General features: G+C 39.4%; 1 long non-coding RNA gene across 1 annotated transcript; it reads left to right on the forward strand.

The window, feature by feature from the left end:
- Positions 1 to 1917: 1917 nt before the first annotated feature.
- Positions 1918 to 20532, forward strand: LOC131383303 (uncharacterized). The gene is made up of 6 exons (XR_009213245.1): positions 1918 to 1984; positions 4201 to 4344; positions 9505 to 9679; positions 14839 to 14963; positions 16927 to 17009; positions 20414 to 20532. It is a non-coding gene; the product is annotated as an uncharacterized LOC131383303 (long non-coding RNA).
- Positions 20533 to 27771: the final 7239 nt, after the last annotated feature.

The raw sequence follows: 27771 nt of genomic DNA on the forward strand, positions 1-27771 counted from the left end.
ATCACTGCACTCCAGCCTGGGCAACAAGAGCAAAACTCCATCTTAAAAAAAAAAAAATTAAAAATGGAGATAAAAGACAAAATAAACAAAAGAATTGATTGAAAGTCATTGTCCCTGGAAAGTAGGAATTGGAAAGGAAACTTCTGGTTTTTAAAAACTGTTGTTGTTTTGGGTCTTGTGGTAATACTCACGTTTTTAAATTGTATACATTGATACTACAAAGAATTAAAAAAGTAAATGTAAAGTACATTTGGAATGTTGAGAAAAACATACTTCCCTATAATGGCTGGTGTGACAACTCGGAAATATCCCTAACAGATAAACATTCTGTCTTCACTTTATATGTGAGGAAATTAAAGCCTGCAGAGACTGTGCAGGTTGACAGTCATTCAGTGACAGAGCCGAGCATCAAATCCAGTCTTTCTGCTTTCGTGTTTCAGGGATCCTCATAATACCTCCCAACTTTTCATTATCTAGCTTGTATTTGTCATGCTGCTTTAAATAATATCATCCACACAGAAACAACTTTAAAAAACTGAAAATAGAAAATGACATCCTTCATTAGGCATGGCCAAGCTAGATGAACAGATTCTAACGATATCTTAGATCTCTATTGCACCCCTGTTTTGAAGACACTGAGGAATGGAGATGAACATTCAGGTAAGTAGAACATATAGCTTTGGAATCTAAAGCCTTTTCTAATGGATAAATGCTTCTCATTAGATCATCCCAAGACAAAGAATTGATCTCATCACTTAACAAATGTTTTCAATTTGATTCAGTGCACCTCGGAAATAACATTTCTATTTGCTGCCAAAATATGATTGCATTAAACCTTAATAATGTACCTGTCATGGGGGTTAGACAAGAATATTTTAATTGAGTGTCAGCTACACCACTGGAATACTCTTATAGATTTACTTTTTCAAAAAGCTAGAAACATTGATGTTGTCTGCTATTAGTTTTACATAGCCACTGATTAGTATTGCCCCCTTCTTCAAGTACAAGGCATCACTAGACTTCTCCTTGGTAACCAGGTATTTTTTGTGTCCTTCAGCACTAGTTCCTGGAAGTGTCATTATGATGTCTGCAATTTGCAGAATTCAATGGCAGCTCCAGTTAAATAAACAAAATCTAATTATGCCAAAACTGGGCTTTGCTCAAATTAGTATGATTGATTTTCTTTCTGTATAATCTGTGAACACCTGCAAAAATGGTAAATGTCAAGGTGTTTCTTAGAAAACTTTAAAACATTTTAAACGAATTGGTGAGGGAAATGTAGATTGAGTTGCTGTATAGTCTATACGTTTGATGTTTTTAATCTAGGTCCTTGCATTTTGGATGTATGAACCCCTGCAATTTTATGCAAAATGACACATGAGTGTACGTTTTGCAAAAAGATTGTCTTTGTCTTTCATTAAATTTTAAAAGAGGTTTATAACCCACCAAAACACAAAGAACCATTGCTTTATAGAAAGAAATGGAGTCCCTGTAGAATCCTTTAATTAGGTTCTTCTTAGTGGAAATAAAAATATTTTTGTAATAGGTGCTAGTAAATATCTGAGAGATAGAAAGTATTAAATTTGCCTTCCACTATTACTATTCGATTCGTTTTCTATTTCTGGAACCATGAATATCAAAGTTCATCTAAGACAAATTTCATCTCCCCTCCCACTCTACCCCTAATTTTTTATTCTAGCTTTTGAGGATTCATATGAGATTATCAACAGACAATACTTTTTGTCATGGCTTCCTGATTGAATTTTTTACTTCTCTTTCTGGATTACATACTGAAAATATTTATTAGAATAGTGAAAATCTCAAGCATTTATATTACTTAGTGATGACAGTGGAGTGACCCGTTCACATTTGTCTTGGTTTCTTTCATTGATCAGAAGCAGACTTTGTGCCATCTTTGTGGAGCTCTCACAAGACATTTCCGTGAAGCAATTATAGAGCAAGTAGAGCCTCAACTCAATGATAGGTGTGTGGCCTGGCTTTATGGACTTTTTTTTTTAATTATATTTACTTAGATTTATAGCCAAGAGATTTCATCGCTGTTAAATTTAATCTCTAGTAACCTAGACACATCCCGCAAAACTTCTAGGAAGAAAATTTAATGGATTATAACAGTTAATTAACATTTTTCTTTCATATTTTAAAGTTCAACTATGCTATATCTTATATTAATAAGAAACACAACACATACTCTCAGAAGCTTAATAATCTACTGAGAAAAATCTACAGAGTTTAAAGAGAAATAATATATAGGGTCAAGTCAGGTTTTCAGCGTCAGTAAAGAAGATGAGTCACCACATTGTGAAACTTTCTCAGTTTTCTACATCCAGAAATCAAATTTTGAAGTGCATTTAGCCTTATTTGTTTCTTAGATATCAACTCATGCTAACCAAATTAATGAAACACTAAGGAATAGATCAGATACAAATGTATGTGTTTCTAGAAGCTGAATATATTAATGTTGTTTATATTTTTGTCTTCTACTTTTAATACTTCCTGGAATCTAGATACTTGGAAACAAAAACAATTAACAGTTAGTTGATAGCTAACATAGAGTTGTAACAGAAAACTGGCTATGGGGAAATTCCTAATGAATGATCTCAACTTTACCATAGTACAGCTCTCCAGAGATGAAGATTTTATGACTGCATGGTGGCTTGGCCCAGATTGCCTACATGTGTGAATTGGCTCCGCCACTTTCTAGCAGTGAAACTTTGGATAGATATTTAGCTTTTCCAAGTCTCCTTTGCCTCAACTATCAGTAGGGGAAATAATAGTATCTACCTCATAGGTTGTTAATATGTTTGAAATAAGAGAATGAGTGTAACATACTTTGCGTTGTGTTGGTATGTAGTTAATGAATTGTATCCATCGACCACTCCATTTCCCCTTTACTTACATTTATTCTTTTTCTTTGTCTTTCTTCTCTTCATTCATAATCAAGTACATCCATTTTTTCCTTGAAAAACAAGAAATAATCATGTATCTTGAGAAATACTTAGCCTTGTTTTATGTGTATGGCTTGAAAGTTTTACATAAATGACATTGTGTTCTAGATCTCATTCTGTTTCATGCATTTTTCATGCTACTATATGAGAATTTAATTCCTTACCTCCAAATGCTACATAGTATTCTGCCATGTGTATAGCCATAATTTATGCATCTCTTCACTTGGTGGTGGACACATGTGGCTTCCAACTTTTTACTCTTCCCCAAACAACTCTGTGAAAAAGAAACATGTGCACAGTTCCTTGTGAATCTGTACTACCTTTTCTCTGGGGTCTGCTTCCAGGGGCAAAATTGCTGGATCATAATGCACACATTTACATATGGTGGACCTGGAAGGACAAGACATACTTTTACATACTTTCCCAGTAGAATAGAGAAAGGAATAGGATGAGAAATGGAAGATGAATAGAAGTGTTAAAACAAATCAAGTACTTTCCTCAGATTGATGCTAATAGCATGACTTCGACTAATGAGCGTGATCAACCTGTGTTATGTACTTAAAATCCTTAAAAATGAAATTAAAAACAGCATCGCTTAATGCATTACCAACATAAATCCCATATCCACTACAATGGCTTAGTAGCCCCATCCGCGCTCCATAGCCAGTATGCCAGCCTCCTACTATCCTACCAAGATGCTGCAGAAAATCATTAGGTGGCGTTTGTGAGGCCCTTAAAACTCCTGAGACTCAGACATAGACAGTGAAAGCTATTACTCTGCTTTGCTAGTCTTTGAAATTTTAACTATAGATCTCTTTGTTAATCAGCCCTGGAGAGTGCTGTGACTTAAATGGTCTCCAGGCCTGACCATTGCTGACTTCCAATTAGCCTGTAAAGGTATCTTATAAGGGGACTGTTTTGACATCTTTGACCATTTCATCCAATCAAAGAATAAAAGGTGTCACACTGAGGAAATGTAATGTCACTATGTTAATACACTTTGTGGTCACATATGTTAGCAAGAGATATGGAATCAGGAGTATTGAAGTCAGCAGTGCAAAAAGAAGTGTCAAGCCAGGAGTCAGTATTAGTTTAAGTTTCCTCTCATAAATAGATATGACTTTTCTTTTTTAAAGAAATAAAAGAAAAATCATTCAAGTAACCGTTTTGCCTATGCAAAGTATTGAAATAACTAAACCTTTCATTTTCAACAACACTTTCTGGTTTTTTGTAGGCCCAACGCTAAATGACAAGGTAACGATTTCTTCAGGAACTGAGGAGAAACAGGCCTGGAAAAGTTGTAATGATTTTCTTCCTGACTATTGAGAAGAGAAATAATGTGAAAGAGGAATCTTTTCTGAGACATGTTCACAAGCAGGTCGGACCTTTCATTCAGAACAAGATTATTTTAATTTTTAATGGCTTAAGATATAATTGATTCATTCCTTAAATTAGTTCATCTTGCTCAAGCCATTATAATATTAATTCACTGTTATTTTTGGTAATACAGATCATTGTTGATTTTTTCTATTTAGAAGCCAGGAATATACCAGGGAAGGGCACATTCAGAAGTAACTAACACCACTACAAGTTTAGGACCTTTCCATTTTATTGAATTGGGTTTTATTTAAAATTTTGTATCTCTTTTTTTGTCATTATTGTGTCTAATATGTTTTCATTCCTTAAATCTGCTCTGTATATGTTCTGTTCACAATATTTAAACATACAAATTTTATCTTAAATTTTACACCAAACAGAAATTATCTCAATGTATTATAGAGGAAATTTAAAACATAGATTGCAAAGGATTAATTTTATGTGCAAATACCGTTCCTATTCAGTTATCTTTATACAAGAAAAACAGTTCTTCATTTGTAAATGCTTTATGAGAGTTGACTGTAAACATATCAGAGCTGAAGGAGGGGGTTTAGGACAATAATTTATGATTAAATGCTACCTTTTAATCCAGCTGTGGGGAGTTGCCTGTAAAACTGCCCCCTTTCACTCTAAAATTCACTCTAATCATTTGTATACTCACTGATTTACATAGCTGGAAGATTCGCTTCCTGAAATAGGAGACTTCTTTTTTTTTTTTTTTTGAGATGGAGTCTCATTCTGTCGCCAGGCTGGAGTGCAGTGGTGTGATCTTGGCTCACTGCAACCTCCACTTCCCAGGTTCAAGTGATTCTCCTGCCTCAGCCTCCCTAGTAGCTGGGAAGATAGGCACACAACACCACACCCAGCTAATTTTTTTGTATTTTTAGTAGAGACGGGGTTTCACCATGTTGGCCAGTATGGTCTCAATCTCTTGACTTCGTGATCTGCCCACCTTGGCCTTGGACTTCTTAAATTGCAATCATTTTAAAGGGATGTTTGGCACATCATGTAGCTGCAACCCTTTTAGCTAGCGGTAACTGCTGATATAAAACTATCAAAACTCTATGCACCTCTGTTCTGTGAGTGTTGACATACTGGACACTGTGTATCTATAGTATAGCCTCATTTTCCAAATCTAATCTAGCCTAAACCCTTTGGTGGGGCAAGAAAAGAAAGTTGTAAAATAATCTCTTTGTCATAACCCTCAAGTCATATCTTCTGGACTTGAAAGGTACACTGGATGTCCTATGTGTTGGTGCCTCACGCTGCTCAGCAGGAAATCTGAACTGTTCTCAGCTCTCTGGTCCTTCTGTCTCACCAGGAGATATACCCAAGAACATTCTCCATATTGTCTTAATTCCCCTGCCTTCTGCCTTGGGTCACTCAACCCAAATAGAAGAGACTGCACTGTTCATACTAGGGATGACTTAATTCTATAGTTCAAAGATTGAAATTTGAAACAAAAATCTACTTTTTCTAGCTCTAACAGTTCTGGTGAATATTAAGAGGAGGGAGTCTTTCGTTAAAAAAAAATAGCCTGCAATTCAGTAGCATCATCTTTATAAGCAGAGGATGCACAATCACCCACTTGCTGGCCACAGCTCTGCTTTAGGTAATCTGAAGTCGATTACTGCATCCTTGGAGGATGGTGTGACATGCCAGTGAAATCGTGAACTAATTGAATGACATGCCCATTGTTCCACTCATTTAGGCAAACGCTTTTTCTGAACAGGGAAGCTTCTCGCATATTTCTAACGTACTAAACTAACTCAAAAAACTTAAGAATGATACCTCACTGCTGCTTGTCTCTAGTTTTCAGCTTTCGTGCTGGTGGGCAAGACCCCCAGCATCTTCTCAGTCATAAAGTACTTGTGAGCATTCAGAAAGGACTAAGTTAACTATCATCAGGTTACACAGGTTTGGAAGCTTGAGCACATTCTATGGCATTTGTGGTATGGCCTCTGTAGATTTGATATCCTTAATCATAGATAGCAGATGGAGCTGTGAGACAATGACCTTCCAGAGTCCCTTCCCCAAATAGACTTAATGCTACTACACTTCAAAAGCAATCACTGTCCATCTACTCCAGGTCAGCGTGCAGTGCTGGCCGGGGGCCTGGGCTACCAGAAAGACACTGGCTAGAGTTGAATGCTTAATCTCCCTGCTCCCAAGTACAGATAAGAGGAGAGAGAGAGGCTCATGGCTTTCTAGAGTTTTATGTGCTTAAGCGCTGATAGGAGCTACCTTTTGCTGCATGTTGGTCACTCTGGAATGTAAAACACCTGGGACAGCAGCTGATGTGGCTAAGGAAGAGTCAGGCCAGATTTGGTGTTATTTATTTAGCACAACACAGAATCCAAGAATCCTCATGAATGCCAGTCAAAAGCATGACTCAGGCAAAGGGAACAGACAGTAAAAAGAATGACTTCCCATTTCACAGCGAGAATTCTCTGGCCTTGGAGAACACTAGATACCTCTGGACCACACATCCCTTTGGCAAAATACTTTTCTCATCTACAGATCACTGTATGGCTTGGTTTACCTGAAGCCTCTTATGGTTTCTCCACCTAATAACCCTCAGGAATTTTTTCTAGAAAAGCAGCATAGATGGAGATGGAATGTAACACCTGAAATAATAGGATTTTACAGGAAATAATGTAAATCAAGCCTTTTGCCCTTAATGACCCATAATAAAATGCTCTTGTTACCAAGATCTGCGGGCAACCCAGTGCAGGTTGCCATGGAAACGCCCAGCTGCTCCTCTGCGCAGTTGCTTAATGATCAGTGTGATGTCAGGCTCTTGAGAGAAGCACAGGCTCAGACAACTCTTTACAGCCACAGGGACAGTCCACTCAGGACTACAGTTACGTCTGAGTGGGGGCCCCTGTGTCCAGGTATAATTAAAATGCACTCAGACCTATGACTGGAAATGCTTTCAGCAGAAAATTAGGTCATCTTTTTAATTTCTCCATTCATTTTCATTTCTCCACACGACTGCCCAGTCAGAAGCAAGCCAGAAACAGGGCGGCCATGGCATGTTGCTGCAGATGCCGCTTCACCAGCCTGTGACCCGGCTCCCGCTCTACACGGGTGGGATATGCAGGTGCTCTGCCTTGACCCATGCCATAAAAGGTCACCTTTTTGTCCCCTCTTCCCATGTTCCCTGCATCTACCTTTCACAGTGACTGGACCTGAAATTCTCACCATTACTCATTGCTTGGTTTAGATAACAAAGGCAAGAGCCTTTGCCCAGAATATTATTTTCAAAATGTATTTATTATCTAGGAAGAAAAGACAAGCTCTGGGGAATCTCTTCCTGTCCTTCCCTCCTTTTATTCTTTTCTCCCTTCCTCTTTTCATTCTCTCTCAAAAGGGTTTATTAGGTGCCTATTATCTGCAGGTAATTACCAGGAACACAAGGATGAATGAAGCTTGATCGCTGTCCTCTAGGAGCTGACAGGTTATTAGACGGGGACAGGCATGTAAACGAATGCATAAGCTAAAGAGACAAAGGTGTGTACAGGGCACACGTGGATAAATCCTACCTGAGGGAGAGCTGGAAAGGCTTTTTGGGGGGTGGGGGATGGGAGGTGAGGGAGAGATGCTTCTTGGGCAAACTCTTGGGAAGAAATTAATGGGATTGTGGGACTAGTGAAAGGAAGGGAAGAGGGATACTGTGAGTAAAGACTGAAGACACAAAATAATCTTGTATGCTTGATAAATTGCAAGCAGTTGAGAATGGCTGGAGCTTTGGCCAGGAGAGCAGTCTAGGGAGAAATACATCAGAGGTAGGCGGGAGTGAGAATTGAATGAAGTTTGACTTTATTTTACAGGCCAGTAGGAGCCACTTAAGGGTTTTCAGGAGGGAAGACAGAGAATTAGAATTGCCGTTTAGGAAGATCATTTTTTTTGTTTTTTGGCAACAAAGAGCATATACTGAGGAAGTAGGAGACACGGAGTAATTAAGAAGTTAGTGAGAGAGTGTGACTGTACAGAATAGCTATTTTTTTTTTTTTTTGTCTAGTATCTGTTTCTTTGGAAGAGAATCACCTGTCTCTCATTGCCCAGCCCACTCACACAAGGGTGGACAAATGATCCAAACTCAGCCCATTATCGTACCCATCCCTGATTCAGGTGGGCACATAATCCAAGCAGTATTCATCAAGCTTCTCTACTGAAAATTCACATATGCATACCCAGACATAGAATTATTTCTTCTTCTTCTTCTTCTTCTTCTTCTTCTTCTTCTTCTTCTTCTTCTTCTTCTTCTTCTTCTTCTTCTTCTTCTTCTTCTTCTTCTTCTTCTTTCTTCTTCTTCTTCCTCTTCCTCTTCCTCCTCCTCTTCTTCTTCTTCTTCTTCTTCTTTTTCTTCTTCTTCTCCTTCTTCTTCTTCTTCTTCGTCTTCATAAAAGGATGTAGGTTTGCAGCTTCCAGAGGCCATCTTTCCTGCTACATGGAGAACATCTGATCATTAAGCCAATACTTACAGGAAAATGAACAAGAAGAAGGGGAAACAGAGCTGTATTAACATTGGTTGAGCCTCTAACAGTCTAGTGCCTACATTCCCCTGTGTCTGAAACCAGTTTACCAATGGACTTTAGAGTTATACATGCCAATAAGTTTATTTTTGCTTGAGCAAGCTTGAGTTAGTTTTTAGTCACTTGGGACTGAATGATTCCTGATTATGAAACCAGGAAAAAATGATGACAGCCAAGGTTGTAGGGGATGAAGAGGATGGTTTAGGCAAAGTTAAGGAAACCACCCAGGAATTGGAGAGAGAGAGGCTATGGAGTGGAAGGAGAAAAAATCAACCAAAATTATGCCCAGATCCTTTGTTTCGGTGAATAACAATGCCACCTTATAAGATGTTGAATATAAGAAGAGAAACAATTATTTTGGGAAAGAGATACACATTTTAATTTATTGGGTTTTATGTATTTGAGGGATGTCCAGTTGAAATTTTCAAGTAAACAATTAAGATTTTCTATAACCCACTCCCTGAAATACGTGCAACTTATAGAACCACATGATGGTAAGCATCTTAAAAGTCTTCCAATAATACTACTCATTTGATACTTTAATTCCTTCTGTTGAACATTTATTAAGTGCCTGCTGGAGTCACGTAGAGTACTAGGAGGAAAGTCACAATATGTTTTTGCAGCCTGTGTTCTCCTGAAGTTCGCAGTCTAGCTGGGGAGACAGACATGACATCTCCATGGGCTGAGTGAGAAGAGCTACTAGTGGCACCTCCAAAGTACTGAGGGCACACAGAGGTTGAACCTTCCAGCTGTGGGCCTACAACTCCTGATCAAAAGGGTTGTGCAGTTTCTGGTTTGGTAAGTAGATTGGAGAATATATCTTCTTCTGGAGTAGCCTTGATTTCCTTTGTGATAACTAGATTTATAGGCAGTTTTATTGTATGTTGAGTCAATTCTGTCTCCCACTGGCCATGGTTCTATTCATCAGGCCCTTACACAATATATTTAGTCTGTCTCCTATGTAAAATAATCTTCTTATATTTTAATAAGGTATTTGTGTGTACCTTTCATCTTTCCCCTTCCAGTCTAAACATCAGATCTCTAGTCCTTTTCAATGTGCTTCACATGACATGGCTTTTGGTGGTTTTTAAAATAGCTTTTATCAGTATATAAAGTTATCTTATCAACTATGTATTTGTCTTTTGTTTAGCCATGAAGTAGTCATCCTCATGTGAACAGGGACCTTGTCTGTTGTAGCCATCATTTATCCCTAGCACCAAAATTAGTGACTGGAACAAAGTAGGAACTCAATAAACATTTGCTGGTGAATAGCTTCTAGTGTCTAACCCATCATCATCTCAGCAGATCTTTTGGGAAGGCATTAGTTTGTCTGTGACCCGACTAATGTGCAGTGTCCACTGGAGAATACAATACTCTGAGATCACTAGAAACATCATAAAATATAAAGGAGTGGTTGCCAATTTGCTCTGGTTTCATATATCTATATTATGCAGTCCAAGATTGCGCTGGTCTTTTGGGGAGCTATGTCACATTGTCACCCTATATCGGTCATCTCAAACCATTACGTTTTTTTCCATGAAGCAGTTGCTAACGCCATAGCTTCCTATTCTGGAAGAGGATTCTTATAATGTTGCTGGATTCTTACATTTTTTGATCTTGAATTTAGAATACCTCATACATCTCTGAGAAATTTAGCCTAAAAAATGTCTGCCTGGCTTTTGCTTGTGATTCTGTTATCCAATCTTTAGTTCTTCCTGCTTTCTAGCATCAGCATAATTAAAGAGCCTGTAGCCTCCCAAAGGTCAGGCTTTCTGCATTGCCTGTGCTGCTCCCCTCAAATCCCAGCACATGGACTGTCATCAAGAGCATCGTCAGTTGAATGTTTATTGGGCAATTTTCTAAAGGCACGCCTTTTATATTTCTTTCAAGTTATTAACTAAAATGTGAAAAAAGAACAGAATGGTTTAGCTTTCTACTGGAAACGTCCCTCTTTTGGTATCTATCTATCTATCTATCCACCTACCCCAAATCCAGCACATTTGGATTCAGTTCATTTTTTTTTTTTTGAGACGGAGTCTCGCTCTGTCGCCCAGGCTGGAGTGCAATGGCGCAATCTTGGCTCACTGCAAGCTCCACCTCCTGGGTTCACGCCATTCTCCTGCTGCAGCCTCCTGAGTAGCTGGGACCACAGGCACCCGCCACCACGCCCAGCTAATTTTTTGTATTTTTAGTAGAAACGGGGTTTCACCGTGTTAGCCAGGATGGTCTCGATCTCCTGACCTCATGATCCACCAGCCTTGGCCTCCCAAAGTGCTGGGATTACAGGCGTGAGCCACCGTGCCCGGCCTTGATTCAGTTCATCTTTTCTCCTTCATCTTTCAGGAAATTTTGCTGTCATCTAGATACACTGCATTTGTATTACAGTACCAATTTCAATGAAAGAAATGAGTTTAGACTGACATAACCTAATATGAAGAAACCCATACTGGCTCCAGGTGATCACCAGTTACTCTTCCATGGCCTCCAAACCCACCACTTACAGGCAGATGTTACATGATCTCCCTGGTGAACACTCTGGTAGGGAAAGAATTTGTAGGAATCAATTGTGAAATTGCATTGACCTTTCTTTCGCATTGCCACAGCAGTCAAGAATGTGTGTGGGGAAGTTGAAATAAAGAAGCAGCTACAGAAAAAAAAGAAAGAAAACAAAAACCTTAGCGGATGTATTTTTAAAGGATGTAATTTATGTAGTCTATTTTGGGGGTACATAAATTCTCATTTTGTTTAGAAAAGCATCACATATCCAGTGCATATCCAAAATATGCACATTGATTATTTATAATGGGCAATGTTCAAGATGGAGCCTTCCTCCCCTCTTTAAGCCAAAGGGTTATTTGGGCCAAGAAAGTGATGAGTGGAGGAAGCAGGAAGTAGGGGTGGGAGTTCACTATGCTCCATAACCCCTTTGAGAGCCCCATCGAGTTAAGAGAGCATTGGTTACATCAGCACTGCTTTTTTCTCTATTTATGTCACGGGTAGTGATTCTGGAACACTGTGAAGGGCCTTCCTTAGATTTCAATGCCCTTTTAAAACCAAAGAGCAGGTGGCAATGGACCAAGCCAATAGCCACTTTCAATACAAAACAGCATGGTCCTTTGGTCTTGAGTGCCTTCAGCCAGAATCCATCAGCATAAAGAGCCACATTTCCATGAAATGTACAGGATTTTTAATAGCAATCAATGTATTTCCTACATGATTTATGGCTGCCTCTTTTCTGTGGATTTTGGCAAGAAGATGGGAATTCAGATGTGGCTATGTATGGGGCAATTCAACAGGCTTGGAACATCGTTTTGTTGAAGTTAATTTGAGGAGGTTGTCACTTTCCTCAAATCTGTGGCAGTTAGGATGTTTGTTATTACATCTCCGCTCTCCATACCCTGTAAACTATAATAAATTTGATTAAGATGCAGATACCTCATGGAGATGTTATTTTTGCTCATAAAGAGTCTTTCAGACACTCTTAAATGGTTTTAAAAATGAGCCTAAAATGTCATTTGGGGGATTTGTAAGGCATTAGAGAGTTGCATCCATCTCTTTCTCCTTCCCTTCTTTCTTTCTCTTTAGAAGTGCTTAGAAAAGCATGAGCATCTTGGGGTAAGAATATCATTATAAAGCAAATTACTGCTAAAATTTGCTAAATGCTAACCTCATCGTCTTAAGGAGTCCTTTCCTTACACTGTATTGAACTGATTGCTTGAAAACAACTAAATCGTCCAGGAGCTTTCAATCATGTAATGTTTCATAGTTCTTCTGGGGACAGAGACTGAATGTGGTTACTTTGCAGAGCATGATGTTTAATGATGCCAAGTGTCTTGATGAGTACTGTTTGATGAATAATAATAATAAACAATAATAATACCCTACAAGCATTTGCTGCTGATGCATTTAAGGACTCTGAAGAAACTCCTGATGCATCAATTTCACTGCTTCTCTATTTCTCCACCAGATGGCAGAAGAAGGGCCAGGATATTGACCCTGAACTATTTTCTTGATTCTTAGATATTAAATATGAGACGGTATCAAAGGTTGAAAGTGAACATTTAAATATATTCCCATAAATTTATGTTTATTATAAAATCATAAAGCCATTTATGTTTATTATAAAATCATAAAGCCATTTATGATTTATCATTTATTATTTCATTATAAAATATATTTCCTACATAGAAATATCTTGAAATAAATAAAGGGTGTGGAAAACTTTGGTACTGTGTCAAGGGTTAAAAGTTAAGCCAGGAATTTTAGACCAGGGGATGTATTAATACTCTCCCTGATATCCTTAAGAAATGGGCAGTGGGACAGGGAACCACTTAGTGAAGGTTTTTTTACCCATCCTCCTTTTGCACCTGGAAATGTAAATAAGAAAGATATATGGATATAAAATATGGTGTTTTATCCAACTCTGCAATGGCTCTGGGCCTTATAAGAATTGCATTCTCTGCCAGGCTCAGTGGCTCACGCCTGTAATCCCAGCACTTTGGGAGGCCAAGGCAGGTGGATCACGAGGTCAGGAGTTCGAGATCAACTTGGCCAACATGGTGAAACCCCATCTCCACTAAAAATACAAAAATTAGATGGGCATGGTGGCCAGTGCCTGTAATCCCGGCTACCTGGGAAGCTGAGGCAGGAGAATCATTTGAACCCAGGAGGTGGAGGTTGCAATGAGCTGAGATCCCGCCATTGCACTCCAGCCTAGGTGACAGGGCCAGCCTCCGTCTCAAAAAACAAAAACAAAAAAAACAGAATTGCATTCTGTACTCCTATCCAGTGTTATTTTGGGGAAAACTCTTAAAATTTATCTCACAGGGTAAAGTGTGTAAGAAAATTAAAAGGGGTAGTCAGGGACCTGAGGGCCATCAGCCAACACAAAGAAGAGTCTGAATTATTAGAGCTGGTGAATGTTTAACATCTTGGCATTGTTAAGGGTTGCCCGGGTTTATTTAGTAAGTTCTTAAATAAATGGAGAAGAATGTTTTATTACTCTCATATAAATGGATTTAAAAGAGAGATCTAAAAAAGACACTTTGTTTCAGCCAGAAAACAACTTCATTCATATTCTCATTGGCATGTCTCTCATCCATATCTAAAAACCAAAGCACTTCTCATGGATTTACATAGTCTGTCTTTTGAGATAAATTGTCATTAGATGACAATTTAGAGAGAAAAGGAGTGAGGTGAAAGAGATTGTTTTGAGAATATCCTTTTTAGGCAATAACATGCATACTAGGAATGAAAAATTAATTTTAAGACAGTGGTTTTAAGATTTCTTAATCCATATTTGAGTAGTATATTTTTAGGAAGTATATACACACTTATGATATTTTACTGCACAGCCTCTGGGTTTTCTGAGGCCCTAGCTTAACCCTTTTCTAGTTGCCATGGCAACGAGGACACAAATACAACATCCATACCATGAGCTGGATCTATGAGGAAGAATTTCCAACTGTATACATAGTATGTGTATTTGACCCAAGCTTTTCTGAAAGAATTTAACACAATTTTAAATGTAGTAAATTGTCTGTGTGAGTCATACAATGGAAATAGTGTATGCAGCTAGGAAAATGTAGTCTCATAAATGAACCAAGGGAAAAATAACGTTGGAACCCCGTTCTCTCTAAAACCTCCATCTTGCCTTCCCTCATCTCTCTTCCTGATGTAAAGAATGTCATAGAAAACTTGAAGAAAATCATTCTAAGCTTTTATTTTTTTTTCTTTTTAAAGTTCAAGCCTAAAATAAATGATTTATTTTCAAGCAAATCATAAATCTGTAATGAGATACTGGTCTTGTAAAAACACTTCAATGCTTCCAATTACTGGCTGTAAACTGCTTTTCTAAAAACCCTCCTAAATGTTCACTCTGCATTCTGAAAGAAGAAAACAGACTGAAATTTCATCGCCATTTGCTCTGATTCCTAACTAAGGTGCTCCTCACACAGAATCTCCAGGAAGCAGAGATGGATGCGTAGATTCTACAATGGAGAAAGGACCAGTCTATTCCCAAAGTTCCATCCTGGACATTGAATAACATCTTGGGAGGAACCAAAACAGGATCCCACTCTGGGTAAGACATGATAACACCAGCAGTGAGATTCCTGTGGATAGGGGAGTTTTCTTGGGCAGGGGTGAAGAGACACAGAAGAAACGCAGGGAAGTGTGAATGCTAGGGATACAAAGAGAAGCCCCCGCAGGGAGCCTCACACAGATGCTTAATAAATGCTTTTTGATTTGACTGAATGATCAAAGTGTGGTGTTAGCGTCAAGCAGTCTTAGCACCATCGCATATGAATGCCTTTGGCAATCCACATGTCGGTTTATCTGGGGGCGGGGGTCAGGCTGTCGGAAGGGATGCTGTGCCCTTGCTTGATGTGAGTGGGCAGCCAGGGCCAGCCGTGGGAAGGGATTGAATCGTGGCGTCCTGTTCTTGCAACAGCCACATTCCTCATCGGAAGCTTATACTGAGTGTTTGTCCTGCAAGCAGGAGCAGTCTGGGTGCATTTTTGAGATTCTGTGGGAGTTGCTGCAACTCAGACCCTCGGTTTTCTGATGTCCAAAAGGAGGGCGAGAGTAAACAAGTAATAAGTAATAGTATTTGTTTATGTACATAACTTAACTCATAAAATCGTGTGATGATAAAAAAAAAAAACTTTAAGCAGCAGTTGTAAAAAGATAAGGTCCTTTTCATCAGAGTGTCCTGCTAGAATCTTTTCAGGAGGCAGGAGGTGGCATAGCTGAGTGGAAAGAATGTTGGCCTGATGCGCCAGAGAAACAAATTCATTTCCCAGTTGAGCATAAACAGTTGTGAGACCTTGAGCCTCTCAGCCTTTCTGGGTTCCAGCTTTCCCATCTGCAAATTTAAGGTGCTGGTCTAGAAGATCTTCTACTTCATGTTTTATTATCCTACAGAGAATTAAGAAAGGAATTGAGAGCCTAGTTTCCCTGGGGAGGTCAGTTTTACTTCTGAGGCCCTCAGATAGCCCTCTAGATGTCTGGCTAAAGGAGAGAGGCATTTACATGCACATTTTCAGGTTGTATTTGGGAAATCGGAGTAAGGACCAATACATTTCACATGCCCAGAAGCACAACCCCAGGTTAGGAAGGAGAGGAAGGCACTGCCTTACAGCAAACATCCACCTTATCTCGACCCCTAACCTGCCCTGGCCACATACTCCTGTCTAGATGAGCCACTCGGGGTGGCCAGTGACCAAATAGCATGTGCTAAAGGAGTGGGGACTGGTTAGTGGGGAGGCGAAAGAGAGAAAAGACTTTTCTGGACCCGTGGTAAATATGATTTCCTTGGTATTTAATGGAAAAGAATAAGCATTGCTTTTGATTACTCAAGTCCAACTTTCAAGAGTTTCAACAATTTCAGTGGGAAAAAGTATGCATATGTGTGTATGTACGTACTGTATGTATATATGTGTGTATATGCATATACATGCACAGACATATGTACACACAACACATAAATACATATATGTGCAAAGCATATATGTATACACATATACCTGTATGTTTATAAATTTATATTAAAAATCTTAGGAAGGGCCTCATCTTCTCACCAGTGGTCTCTTCTCTCTATTTCTACATCTTAGTCTCTCCCCATAAGGCATATATCCAGTGAAATTCAGACTGAAATGTACAGAATTCTCTTCTAGATATTCTTCTTGGTGCAAACACTCCCTCGGTCCGTATCCCTGTCCTTGTGCCCCCACTATCATAAAAAAACAGGGACAGAACTTGAGAATTCTAACAGTTTGGGGAACTGTAAATGCCCACCCTTTTTGCATTTGCCACTGTTTCCATGACAAATTTTTTTCTCAGGAGAAAGGAACATTTCTAAAAGATCAAAATTAAATCACTTTGAAGACTCAGAAAAGGATGGTGGCTCTGGGAAAGTATTAACATGAAATAACACTATTTGTATCTAGAATCATTTATGCCATTTATAAAATTCTCCCAACATTTCAAATTCGCTAAGTTTAAAGTTCAGTCTTCTTCTTGTGTTTTTCTTTCCATTGGCACAGAATACAAAAGGGAGAATAGCTTTTGAACTCTTTGGTGATGTAACAAAATCTGATTTCATCGATGAGGATCATTGCTGAGTAAGGTATTTTGTGCTGAAAAAGTAATTGCTAGTTCGACATAGAGTAGAGAAGCCATATCTGTATCTATACAAATGCATATATAGAATGAGCAATATACAGATGTGTGTATTTATGTATATCTGTGTGGACAGATAGATTGATAGATGGATAGACTAATCCCCATTCAGACAAAAGTCCTCTTTGCCTTCCCTATGGTATTCTTCAGTTATGTACACAAGGATTTCACTATCATCAATCTACTTGCCAATTATTTCTATGTTTCATCATCAGTTTTGGTTTTCCTCCTAGAGACTGTTGTGAAATGATATGTGATGGATGCTATATAAGCAGCTATTACTTATCAGCCTGGAGAGAAAGGATTGGATATTTTTGGGAGATCTCATTAAGAATACATAGGCCACCACCACCATCATCAAACACACACACACACACACACACACACACACACATTATATACCACTTTAACAGCAACAACAAAAATAACTCCCCTTTCCCAAGTCCTCATTTTGTATTTCTCTTCCACCAAAACAATAAGATAACATTCTTATGGAACGGGATTCCCACTCGTGGCAATACCTTTACAGAGGGCATCAACAACTGTGAATGAGTTCATCACAGTTTCTGGGCTCTGACAGAGGGACCAATAACGTGCTACGGTCAACCAAAAAGTATCTGAGACAGGTCTAAATCAATTCAGAAGTTTACTTTGCCAAGGTTAAGGACAGGACCAGGAGAAAAGAACACGGAACCACAGAAACAGTCTGTGATCTGCGCCTTTTTCCAGAGATTATTTTGAGGGTTTCAATATTTAAAGGAGGAAAGTGGGCAGGAGTGGAAAGAGGAAGGGGATAGATGGTCACATTGCTGAATCCACATGTTGCAAGAGATAAAAAGCAGGTAGGAGAATAGTCAATTATATATTTGTTTCACATTCAGTAAATTGAGATAAGGTGAACATAGAGTAGCTACCCGTGGAGACGTTTAACCTTTTATCTGTAGCTGTCTGCTTAGGAACAAAAGGAAAGGCAGTTTCTTGCATGACTCAGCTTTCAGCTTAATTTTTTTCTTTTTGGCACAGCGAAAGTGTTTACTTTCCTTTCACACTATGAACCACTGAGTATCTGAAAGGAAAGGGGCAGGGATCCCAGCTACTCAAGAGGCTGAGGCACGAGAATCACTTGAACCTGGGAGGCGGAGATTGCAGTGACCCGCGATCGCACCATTGCACTCCAGCCTGGGTGACAGAGTAAGACTTTGTCTCAAAAAGAAAAACAAAAAGAAAGGGGCGGGGATAGGTGAGGAGAAAAAAAATTGCTTGTGTGGGGAGAGCAGTGAAGTAAGAGAAGAGAAAGAGTTAAAGAAAAACTTCATATTATCTCATGGAGTCTAACAGAAATTGAATTCAAACCTTGGCTCTTTTGTTTAGTGTTTGTTTTGTATACTTGAACCAGTTGCCTAATCTCTATGATCCTTAGGTATTTATCTGTAAAAATAAAAGTAAATTACAGGCTCATGCCTGTAATCCCAGCACTTTGGGAGGTCAAGGTGGGCGGATCACCTGAGGTCAGGAATTCAAGACCAGCCTGGTCAACATAGTGAAACCCTATCTTTACTGAAAATACAAAAATTAGCTGGGCATGGTGGCACGCGCCTGTCATCCCAGCTACTCATGAGGCTGAGGCAGGAGAATCGCTTGAACCCGGGAGGTGGAGGTTACAGTGAGCCAAGATTGTGCCACTGCACTCCAGCCTGGGTGACAGAGCGAGACCCTGTCTCAAAAAACAATTATAAAAATAATAAAAGTATCTATATTACCAGATTGTTTTAAGGATTATGTTAAACTATGTAATAAATATAAAACATATAGTACAACTCCTTTCAAAATAATTATAACTTTCATCAATTTATAATTTCCCAAGGATAATCATTATGCCCATATAACTATGGAAAAATTTTTGAAACATTTCTGGTTTGAGGGATGATAATTAAATGAATTTTATTCTAAGAAAATAATTAAACATCTGAAGGGAAACTATCTACAAAACAATGCTTAACATAAATAACCAACAATGAAGAAACAAAAAATAAATTACAGCAGATTTGTGTTACAATAGACACACTTCAGAGAGATACACTATGCAAACAGTAACTAGAAGAAAGCTGAAATTATTGCATTAATATCAGACAAAATAGATCTTCAGACAAAAAATATTACTAGAGACAAAGAGACATTTAATAACAATAAAGGGATCAATACATCAAGAAGACGAAACAATTATAAATGTATAATTTATAATACATAATTTGTACAAAGCCCCAAAGTGCATGAAACAAAAACTGACAGAATTGGTAGTAGAAACAGTTGGAGTTATAGTTGGCATTATAGTTTGGAATTATAGTTGGAGATTTACATACTCCCCTCTCATTAACTGATAAAACAACTAGAAAGATTTAAACAACGGTATCAGTCAACTTGATCTAATTGACATATACGAGGTGCTCCACCACCAACAGCAGAATGCATATTCTTTTCAAGTACACATGGAAAAATTTCCAATATAGATTTTATGCTAGGCCATAAAGCAAGTAATAATAAATTTAGGAGATCATTAAAATTTTAAAATTAAAAGATAATTAACTATGATTAAGTGGGATTCATTCCAGAGATGCAAGAATAGTTTAATATATGAGAAATCAATAAATGCAATGCATCACATTAACAGAAAGAAAGACAAAAACCGTACAATCATTTTCATGGAAACAGAAAAAACATTTGACAGAATTCAACATTCCTTCATGATAAAAACTCTCAACAAATTAAGTATAGAAGATATGTACCTCAACACCATAAAGACCTATTCAGGATGAGCCTGGAGTATCTTATAGTGCAAGAAAGTAAGGAAGTGTTCAAAATACAAAAGCAAACATAAAGCAAACAAAACCCCACAATGAGGAAGGTATTATAAAGGAATACAGGAGCTAACTGAAGGCTCCCAATGGCCAAAGCTGGAAAATTTTGAGAAAAAATTAAATAAAGTAGTATGGGATTATAATTCAACATATAAAATAAATGTCCATGAGTCCATAATGATATAAATAAAGAAATAAATGGGGTAAAAGGGACAAATCTCTCATGCAGAACAATTCCAGGTAATTCATATGGATACGCCACCTTCAAAGAGGTGAGATGGTGTGGTCTGCACACAGCCACTTCCTTCAGAAGAGCACAGTGTGAAAACAGGGAATAAAAGAATATCTTTCCATTGGAGAAACCTGCTGGACACCACCTCAGCCAGGTGATCAAAAACAACAACAGTGGTAAGTCATGTTCATCGAATGTATCCTTGACATGAGGAAAATGGTACTTTACCTCTGTGTTCTTCCTCTCCCAAACCTGTAACTCCAGATTAATCATGAGGAAAACAGCAGGCAATTCCCAATGAAGGGACATTCAAAAAAATGCCTCAAAATTGTCAAGGTCATCAGAAATGAAAGACGTGAGAAACTGTGGCAGCCTAAGAAGACACAACTACTAAATATCATATGGCATCCTGGATGAGATCCTGGAACAGAAGAAGGATGTTGGGTGAAATCTAAGGAAATCTGAATAAAGTATGAACTGAAATTAATAATAATGTGTCAACATTGGTGAATTAATTGCAGCAAATGTGCCGTAATGTAAGATGCTAATAACAAAGGAGACAGAGCATGGAGCATAAGAACTGTCTTTGCAAGTTTTCTGTAAATCTAAGACTATTCTAAAAAATCAAGTTTATTTTTTAAAAAGTACTTCTCTTTCCTGTAATAATGTAAGACAGATTAGGGGAGAACCATATAACAAAGTCTAGAATCAATTGAAGTGGCATCATAAAGCTAAATTCCAGAAAAATGTGTACCATCTGGCTTCATGGAACCCAAATGTACTGGCTTAGTGCTAAAGTGGCAGCCAGGAAGGGTTTAAATGGTGTTATCATTAATACATATTTGGCAGCAGGAATTTCCATTATTAGCAGCTGAAAAAACATGCCATGGAACACTTGAACAGAACGGTACAGGAAAATACAAACTCTCCCACTTTGCTCTCTTTATGCAGCTGACATCTCCTGAGAAACAAAGAGCTGAGTTTTTCTTTTCAGAGCCTGCAAGATTTATTTCTTTTAGAAAAATCTACCTTTAATTACTGTAGAATGCTCCCTAATGCTGAAAGACTCCTGAGCTCATTGGATGCCTAAGGACTAAGAACTGGGCTTTGTTATTATTATTTAGAAAACAAACAGGTTCAGAGAGGGTCAGTGATTTGCTCTGAATCCACATCTGTTAAGTTGTGGCATTGGAACTTGAACCTAGGTCTTTCAAATAAAAACTGAATGTCCTTTATACAACTAAAAATGATTTGAGACATCTTTTGTCCTGTTGTTTGGGCACATGTTAGCAGACATCAGACATCCAAAACAAAAACGTCACCTTCTGATAAATGAAGGCAGCAAGGTGGGCTTTGGCCTTCCCAATGGGTATCAACACTAGCCAGAAAATTCTTCTGAGCAACACTGAGCCTCAGTTCTATCATTTATCTTCTTCTTTCAGTTTGTCCCTCAAATGCTTTCACCATCTCTGTTTCTTGTATTAATCTGATAATTTTTGTCTTTGATTTCTGCACAGCTGGTGAAGTCACTCTTCACCTGATTTGGTTCTCCTTCCACACTGCATTTCAGCTTTAATCACCTCTCTCATCTGCCTGACGCTGAGACCCTAGTCCCTGTTCCTGTTTGCCTTGGTCTTGACCACATGACAAAGAGTATTAGACTATCAGAAAAGACCCAAATGCTATTTTGATTCAAAAATCTGCACTATTTTCAAAGGTTCACTGGGAAACTGGAGTACTTGATAATTCAGAGTTATTAAGAATATCTAATTCTACCTAATCTCTCTTATGTGGGAGATAAGGTTTAATATGTATCACTTCTAATGAAAGGAGATGAGGAATTGGGTCATTCTTTTCAATTTCACAGTACTATTTCACTGACCTCTAAAAATACCTCCTATTAAAATGTATAGAAACCAATTCTTGGGCAGAACTCAGACTTGAATAGAAGCAGAGAATAATACTGCATATTAGAAGAAGAAATGTCTCTTCCGAATAGGACCTTAGGTTTTAACAATCCAACCAACTCAGAAACAACGGGACACTTTGAGATGTACTTAGATCTCTGTCAGTGAGTTTTCCAAAGGAAGTCAGGGCCACTCTTACTGGGGATGTTGTCAAAGAGATTCATATTTTACACGTTGGGGTGAAGGGCCTGGAGAAATGTTGTTGAATAACTTCACGCAAATTCGTGAAGCGTTCCATATTAAAAAAAAAAAAAGAAATTACTTTTTTAAACCTACATAAAAAATGAGATTTTATATTGAGTCACTCTAGCCTATTAAAACTCATCTCAATTTTTGTTACCAGAGTGCTATTTTCTTTCTTTCTTTCTTTTTTTTTTTTTTTTTGAGGCGGAGTCTTGCTCTGTCGCCCAGGCTGGAGTGCAGTGGCGCGCTCTCGGCTCACTGCAAGCTCCGCCTCCCAGGTTCACGCCATTCTCCTGCCTCAGCCTCTCCGAGTAGCTGGGACTACAGGCGCCCGCCACTACGCCCGGCTAATTTTTTTGTATTTTTAGTAGAGACGGGGTTTCACCGTGGTCTCGATCTCCTGACCTCGTGATCCGCCCGCCTCGGCCTCCCAAAGTGCTGGGATTACAAGCGTGAGCCACCGTGCCCGGCCCAGAGTGCTATTTTCATTGTGCAACGCTTTGCGAATTCTCATTGCCCTCTGCTAATAATTCTGAATTTGAATCTATATCCTCTTAGAGAGAGTGAGACCTTTGCACTTCTAAAGGTCGCAGAGCCAGTGGCTTTGTCTCCATGTGACTGTGCACTGAAGTGTAATGTTCTCATGCCTCAAGGGGCAGCCAGATAGCCTGGGGAAGAGCAATGGAATGGAGCATGCTGGGAGAGCCAAGGCCTGGAATTAGGGAGTAGGGAGAAATATTGGCTACAGGCCCTGAGAAGTATAGTCTAGCAGATAGAACGCTATATCCAAGGGCAGGGAAATAGATATGGGGGAAGGGGGTTGGAGGTGGAGAGAATGTGTTGGAAGCAAAGATCTCAAAGCAACGTAGTAGGAAAATTATGAAAGACAACCAGAGAAAAGCAATGAAGACTGAAGGATAGAATAATACTCAGTCATTTCATGAAAGGGCTGTATATGTAAAGCAACCCCCAAAATGCAGAAGGAACTTAATAACCAAAGAAGAAGGCACACCAGTCCTGCTTGCATTATAGAGAGATTTTATTGGGGAACTTACAGACAGAAACATGGTCTTGGGTAGACGCAAGCCAGGTAAACCTCCTCACCATTACCCCCAGACCCAGGGATTATATACCATAGAAAAAGGGTACACATACTTCAGAAGGAATGGGAAGGACTTTGATCTAAGGGTAGGATTTATGGGAAGTATGAGTTTATGAAGGTTGATTTGATCTAAGAACAGGATTTATGGTAACTATGTGCTCTTAGACAAGAAGCAAAGATAAACTGGAAATCTCAGAGTCAATCCTGGAAAGGGGGCTAATCAGAAGTCAATATGGCAGATTTGCTTCCAAGATGGAGTCACTTTAACCTTCACATCAGGAGTCTGGGAAGACAGAAAATAAGCACGTAGAAGAGTTTCACCGTCTATGTTGGGCTTAGAAAAATAAGACTGTGGTCCCAGATTAGTCCTGTGGCCAAAGAACAAAGAAGTGGGCAAGAATGAGGTAAGAGTCAGTACAAGAGACAATGCCAAGGCCAGGCACTGTGGCTCATGCCTGTAATCCCAGCACTTTGGAAGGCCGAGGCAGGCAGATCACCTGAAGTCAGGAGTTTGAGACCAGCCTGGCCAATGCAGTGAAACCCCTTCTCTACTAAAAATACAAAAATTAGCTGGGCATGGTGGCGCATGCCTGTAATCCCAACTACTCAGGAGCTGAGGCAAGAGAATTGCTTGAACCTGGGAGGCAGAGGTTGCAATGAGCCAAGATAGTGCCACTGCATTCCTGCCTGGGCGACAGAGCAAGACTCTGTCAAAAAAAAAGAGAGAGAGAGAGAGAGACAATGCCAATGACCAGAGAGCAAAACAGGGGTTATCAAGGACTAGGGGTAAGGAGTGGGGAAAATGACTTGTTTAATGGGTTCGGAGCTCAAGCATGGGATGATGAATAGCTTCTAGGGATGGATGGGAGTGATGATTGCACAGCAGTGTAAATGTACTTAGTGCCACTCTACTACACACTTAAAAATGGTCAAAATGGTAAATTTTAGCTTATGTGTATTTAATACAAAAAAATTTTAATGAATTTTTTTAAAAAGAGAGACAGTGGCAGCGTCAGATTTCCATCACAGAAACTCAGGTACTAGCAACAATGGAGAAGCCCAATTCTCAGAACTGGCATGTGAGGTGGAGGCTAGATCTTGGGTGACAGAAGGGCCTGTGTGCAATGTGGAACGCAAGGTCAGAACTGACCAGAGGTACATCTGACTGTGTGCAGTGATTTAGGGCGTGTGCTGGAACACTTGACTGCTGCTTAAACCCGAGAAATGGCTGAGTCTGAAAGTGGGCTTAAGTAGCCTCAGCTATGGAAGTCAAGGAAGTCTAAAAAGGCTGGATATTGGGCAAGACTAATACATGTTGGTTCTTTGTAATCTCATTTTCCTCGCCCAGGACTCATGTTGAGGAGGACAACAAAAAAAATCAGCCCTGAGACAAACTAGCTCCCACTGAAGGAAATAATTTGACCATGAACAGAGTGGAAACAGGATATAAAGCACCCAATATTTTAGGCCATCTCACTAACTAGTAGACAATTCTTCCTTTTAAAGAATTCTATGCCTTTTCACTAATGAATTCATGTCCCTATGGAGCCACAAAGGATGAGAATTTAGCCCAAATGTATACTTAAATTGGATCGCCTTGTAAGAATGCTTTAAAAAATAAAATGCAGCCACCTGTGACATATTAAGACTGTTAATGTACTCATTGACATAAATACCTGAAGGGTTTTTATAACAGCTGGAACATGGCTCAAAGATCTTTTGTTTTTGATTTTTAATGTACTTCCAAAGTGACTTCATAAAATTGCAACCACTACCACCAGTGGGGTTTTGTTTAACTCCTTGAGTCCTCATCTTCCACTGCTGTTGATGCCAGTGATTACCATTACTGCTCATTCTAAATGTCTTGAAGATAAAAAACAAACTCCAAATACATTATCAATTGAGAGACAAGACTTAAAAGACAGGCAATCAAGACCTACATGTCCCTGGCCATAACAACTCTCACAAAATGACATTTTCTTGGCTGCACCCTCACTTCCTCTGTAGAATCCATAGTCCCTTCAAATTCTTCCCATATGGGTCTTAGCAAGGCCTAAATTCCTCCCATATGCCACCACTCAAGCGTTCGGGCAATAAACCTCCTCAACTGTGACTGGACCCCAGACCATCCAGCCTACTGTGGGGCTGCATCCATCTCATCTCTGCCAGAGGTGACAGCTTGGCCTCTACTGCCCACTAGACAAGTTGTTAACTGTTGATGTCCACCCCAAAGCTGATGGTGACTGAGGCAGAAGGAACTGGTGTCTGAGCCGCAACAGCCAGTTATGACAGACTCTGTACCACTTCTAGGGCCACCCTTCCATTTCATCTCCACCCCATCGTCCTTGAGTTTGGTTCAATCATCTGTCTGTTCGTTCAGTCAACAAATGTTTATTAAACATCTATTATGTGCTGAGCACTAAAATAGGCTGATGATGTAGAGGCTATGTGCAAAAGAAGCATGATGGAGCTTACATTCCAGTGTGCAGACCAACAGTAACAGGTGAACAAATTAATAAATGCATAACTACTTACGTGAAGTGCTAAGAAAGCAATAGTCAAGGTGTTGTGATCAGGAATAAGAGTTGATGGAGTGGTCAGGAGCGGGCCTCCTTCAGGAAATGACATTTAAATTGAGACCCAAAAGGTGAGAAGGAAACAACCATTTAAAGAGCCAGGGAAAGAGTTTCGCAGGCAAAGGGAGTATAAGGAAGAAAAACACATGGGCCATTCAAGGACCTAAAATAAATCTGCAGTGGGTGTAGCTAGAGTCAAGTGAGAGAGAGGCAGAATGGGAGGAGGCTGGGTTGAGCAGTAAGGTGGGGCAGGCTATGTTTGACTTCTGTAGGTTGAAACTGAGAAGCCATTAAATAGAAGGGGAATGGATAGTTTTCTTTACATTTTGTAAAAAAATGTAAAGCTCATCTTGACTGCTATGTGGAGAGTAGATTGGAAGACACCAAGAAGGGAAATAGGAAAGTTATTTGTAATCATTCAGATGAGAAATGATGATGGCTTAAAGTAGGACAGCAGCAGTGGACATGAACACAAGTAAATGGGAGATGCATTTTGAAATAGGAAGGATTTGCTGATAGACTCAATATAGGTGCAGTAAGGGTGAAGAATCAGATGACTACCAAGTTTCTGGCTTGAGCAATTGGATGGATGATGATGCATTTACTGAGATCAGGAAGATAAAAAACAGACCGTGGAAAGGAAATCAAAAATCTGCAACATACTAGGTTTGTTATGCTTATGAGACACTGCAGTGAAGCACTGAGTAGGCACTTGCATATACTCATTGAGTCTCTACTATGTGTAGGAACTGAGCCTAATTCTAGGGGTATAGCAGTAAACATAACAAAGATGATCTTTGACCTTAGGAAGTTTACAAACAAGCAGGTAGGACAAACATTGGACAAGTAACTAAGCATGATATAGGTACCAGTGCAGAAATTGGAGCTAGAGGGTGGGCAAGGGAGGAAGAACAAGGAGGCTGACAATCTGGGTGGCTAGCAGAGGTTTCCTAAGGAAGTTTCCTAAGACACTTAGCTCTGAAATACGAACAAAATTAGCTCAGTAAAGAGATGGAGGCAGAGTTTCAGGCAGAACATGTGCAGAGCATGTGTAGAGGCCTAGAGGCAGGAGAGATTAGGTTTTTCCAGGAACGAGTCTTATAGAACTAATTCTTTCCCAGAATGTTCTCAGTCCTCATGAAATGCCCGTTAGCAGACTAGTTCCACTCATCCTCCAGACATGCTGGAGTGGCCAGAGGGTCAATGCAGCTTGCACTCCAGCCAGGACTCCTGCTATACTGTGTCTAAAATATCTAAGTTTGTTTTTTCAATTAACAATTCCTTGAGCACCTGACTATGGATCATGGAGGTCTAGATCAGCAATCCCCAACCTTTTTGACAGCAGGGATCTGTTTCATGGAAGACAATTTTTCCATGGATTGGGAGGGGGAGGGAGAGATGGTTTGGGGATGAAACTGTACCACCTCAGATCATCAGTCATTAGATTCTCATAAGGAGCAGGCAACCTAGATCCCTCGCATGCACGGTTCACAACAGGGTTTATGCTCCTATGAGAATCTAAGGCCGCTGCTGGTCTGACAGGAGGCAGAACTCTGGCAGTGATGCTCGCTTGCCCACTGCTCACCTCCTGCTGTGCAGCCTGGTTCCTAACAGGCCACGGGCTGGTACCAGTCTGCAGGCCTGGGAGTTGGGGACCCCTGCTCTAGATAAACTTCTTGACTCTCAGAAAGAACTTGTCACTTAGTGGAGAATGAACAGTGTTATACTAAAGGTATGTCTAAAGAACCAAGGGGAGATTGAAGAAGGAGTAACCAGCTCTCCCTGGAACCACAG

Source organism: Hylobates moloch, unplaced genomic scaffold (assembly GCF_009828535.3).
Source record: "Hylobates moloch isolate HMO894 unplaced genomic scaffold, HMol_V3 SCAFFOLD_4, whole genome shotgun sequence".
In the NCBI taxonomy this organism is placed as follows: domain Eukaryota; kingdom Metazoa; phylum Chordata; class Mammalia; order Primates; family Hylobatidae; genus Hylobates; species Hylobates moloch.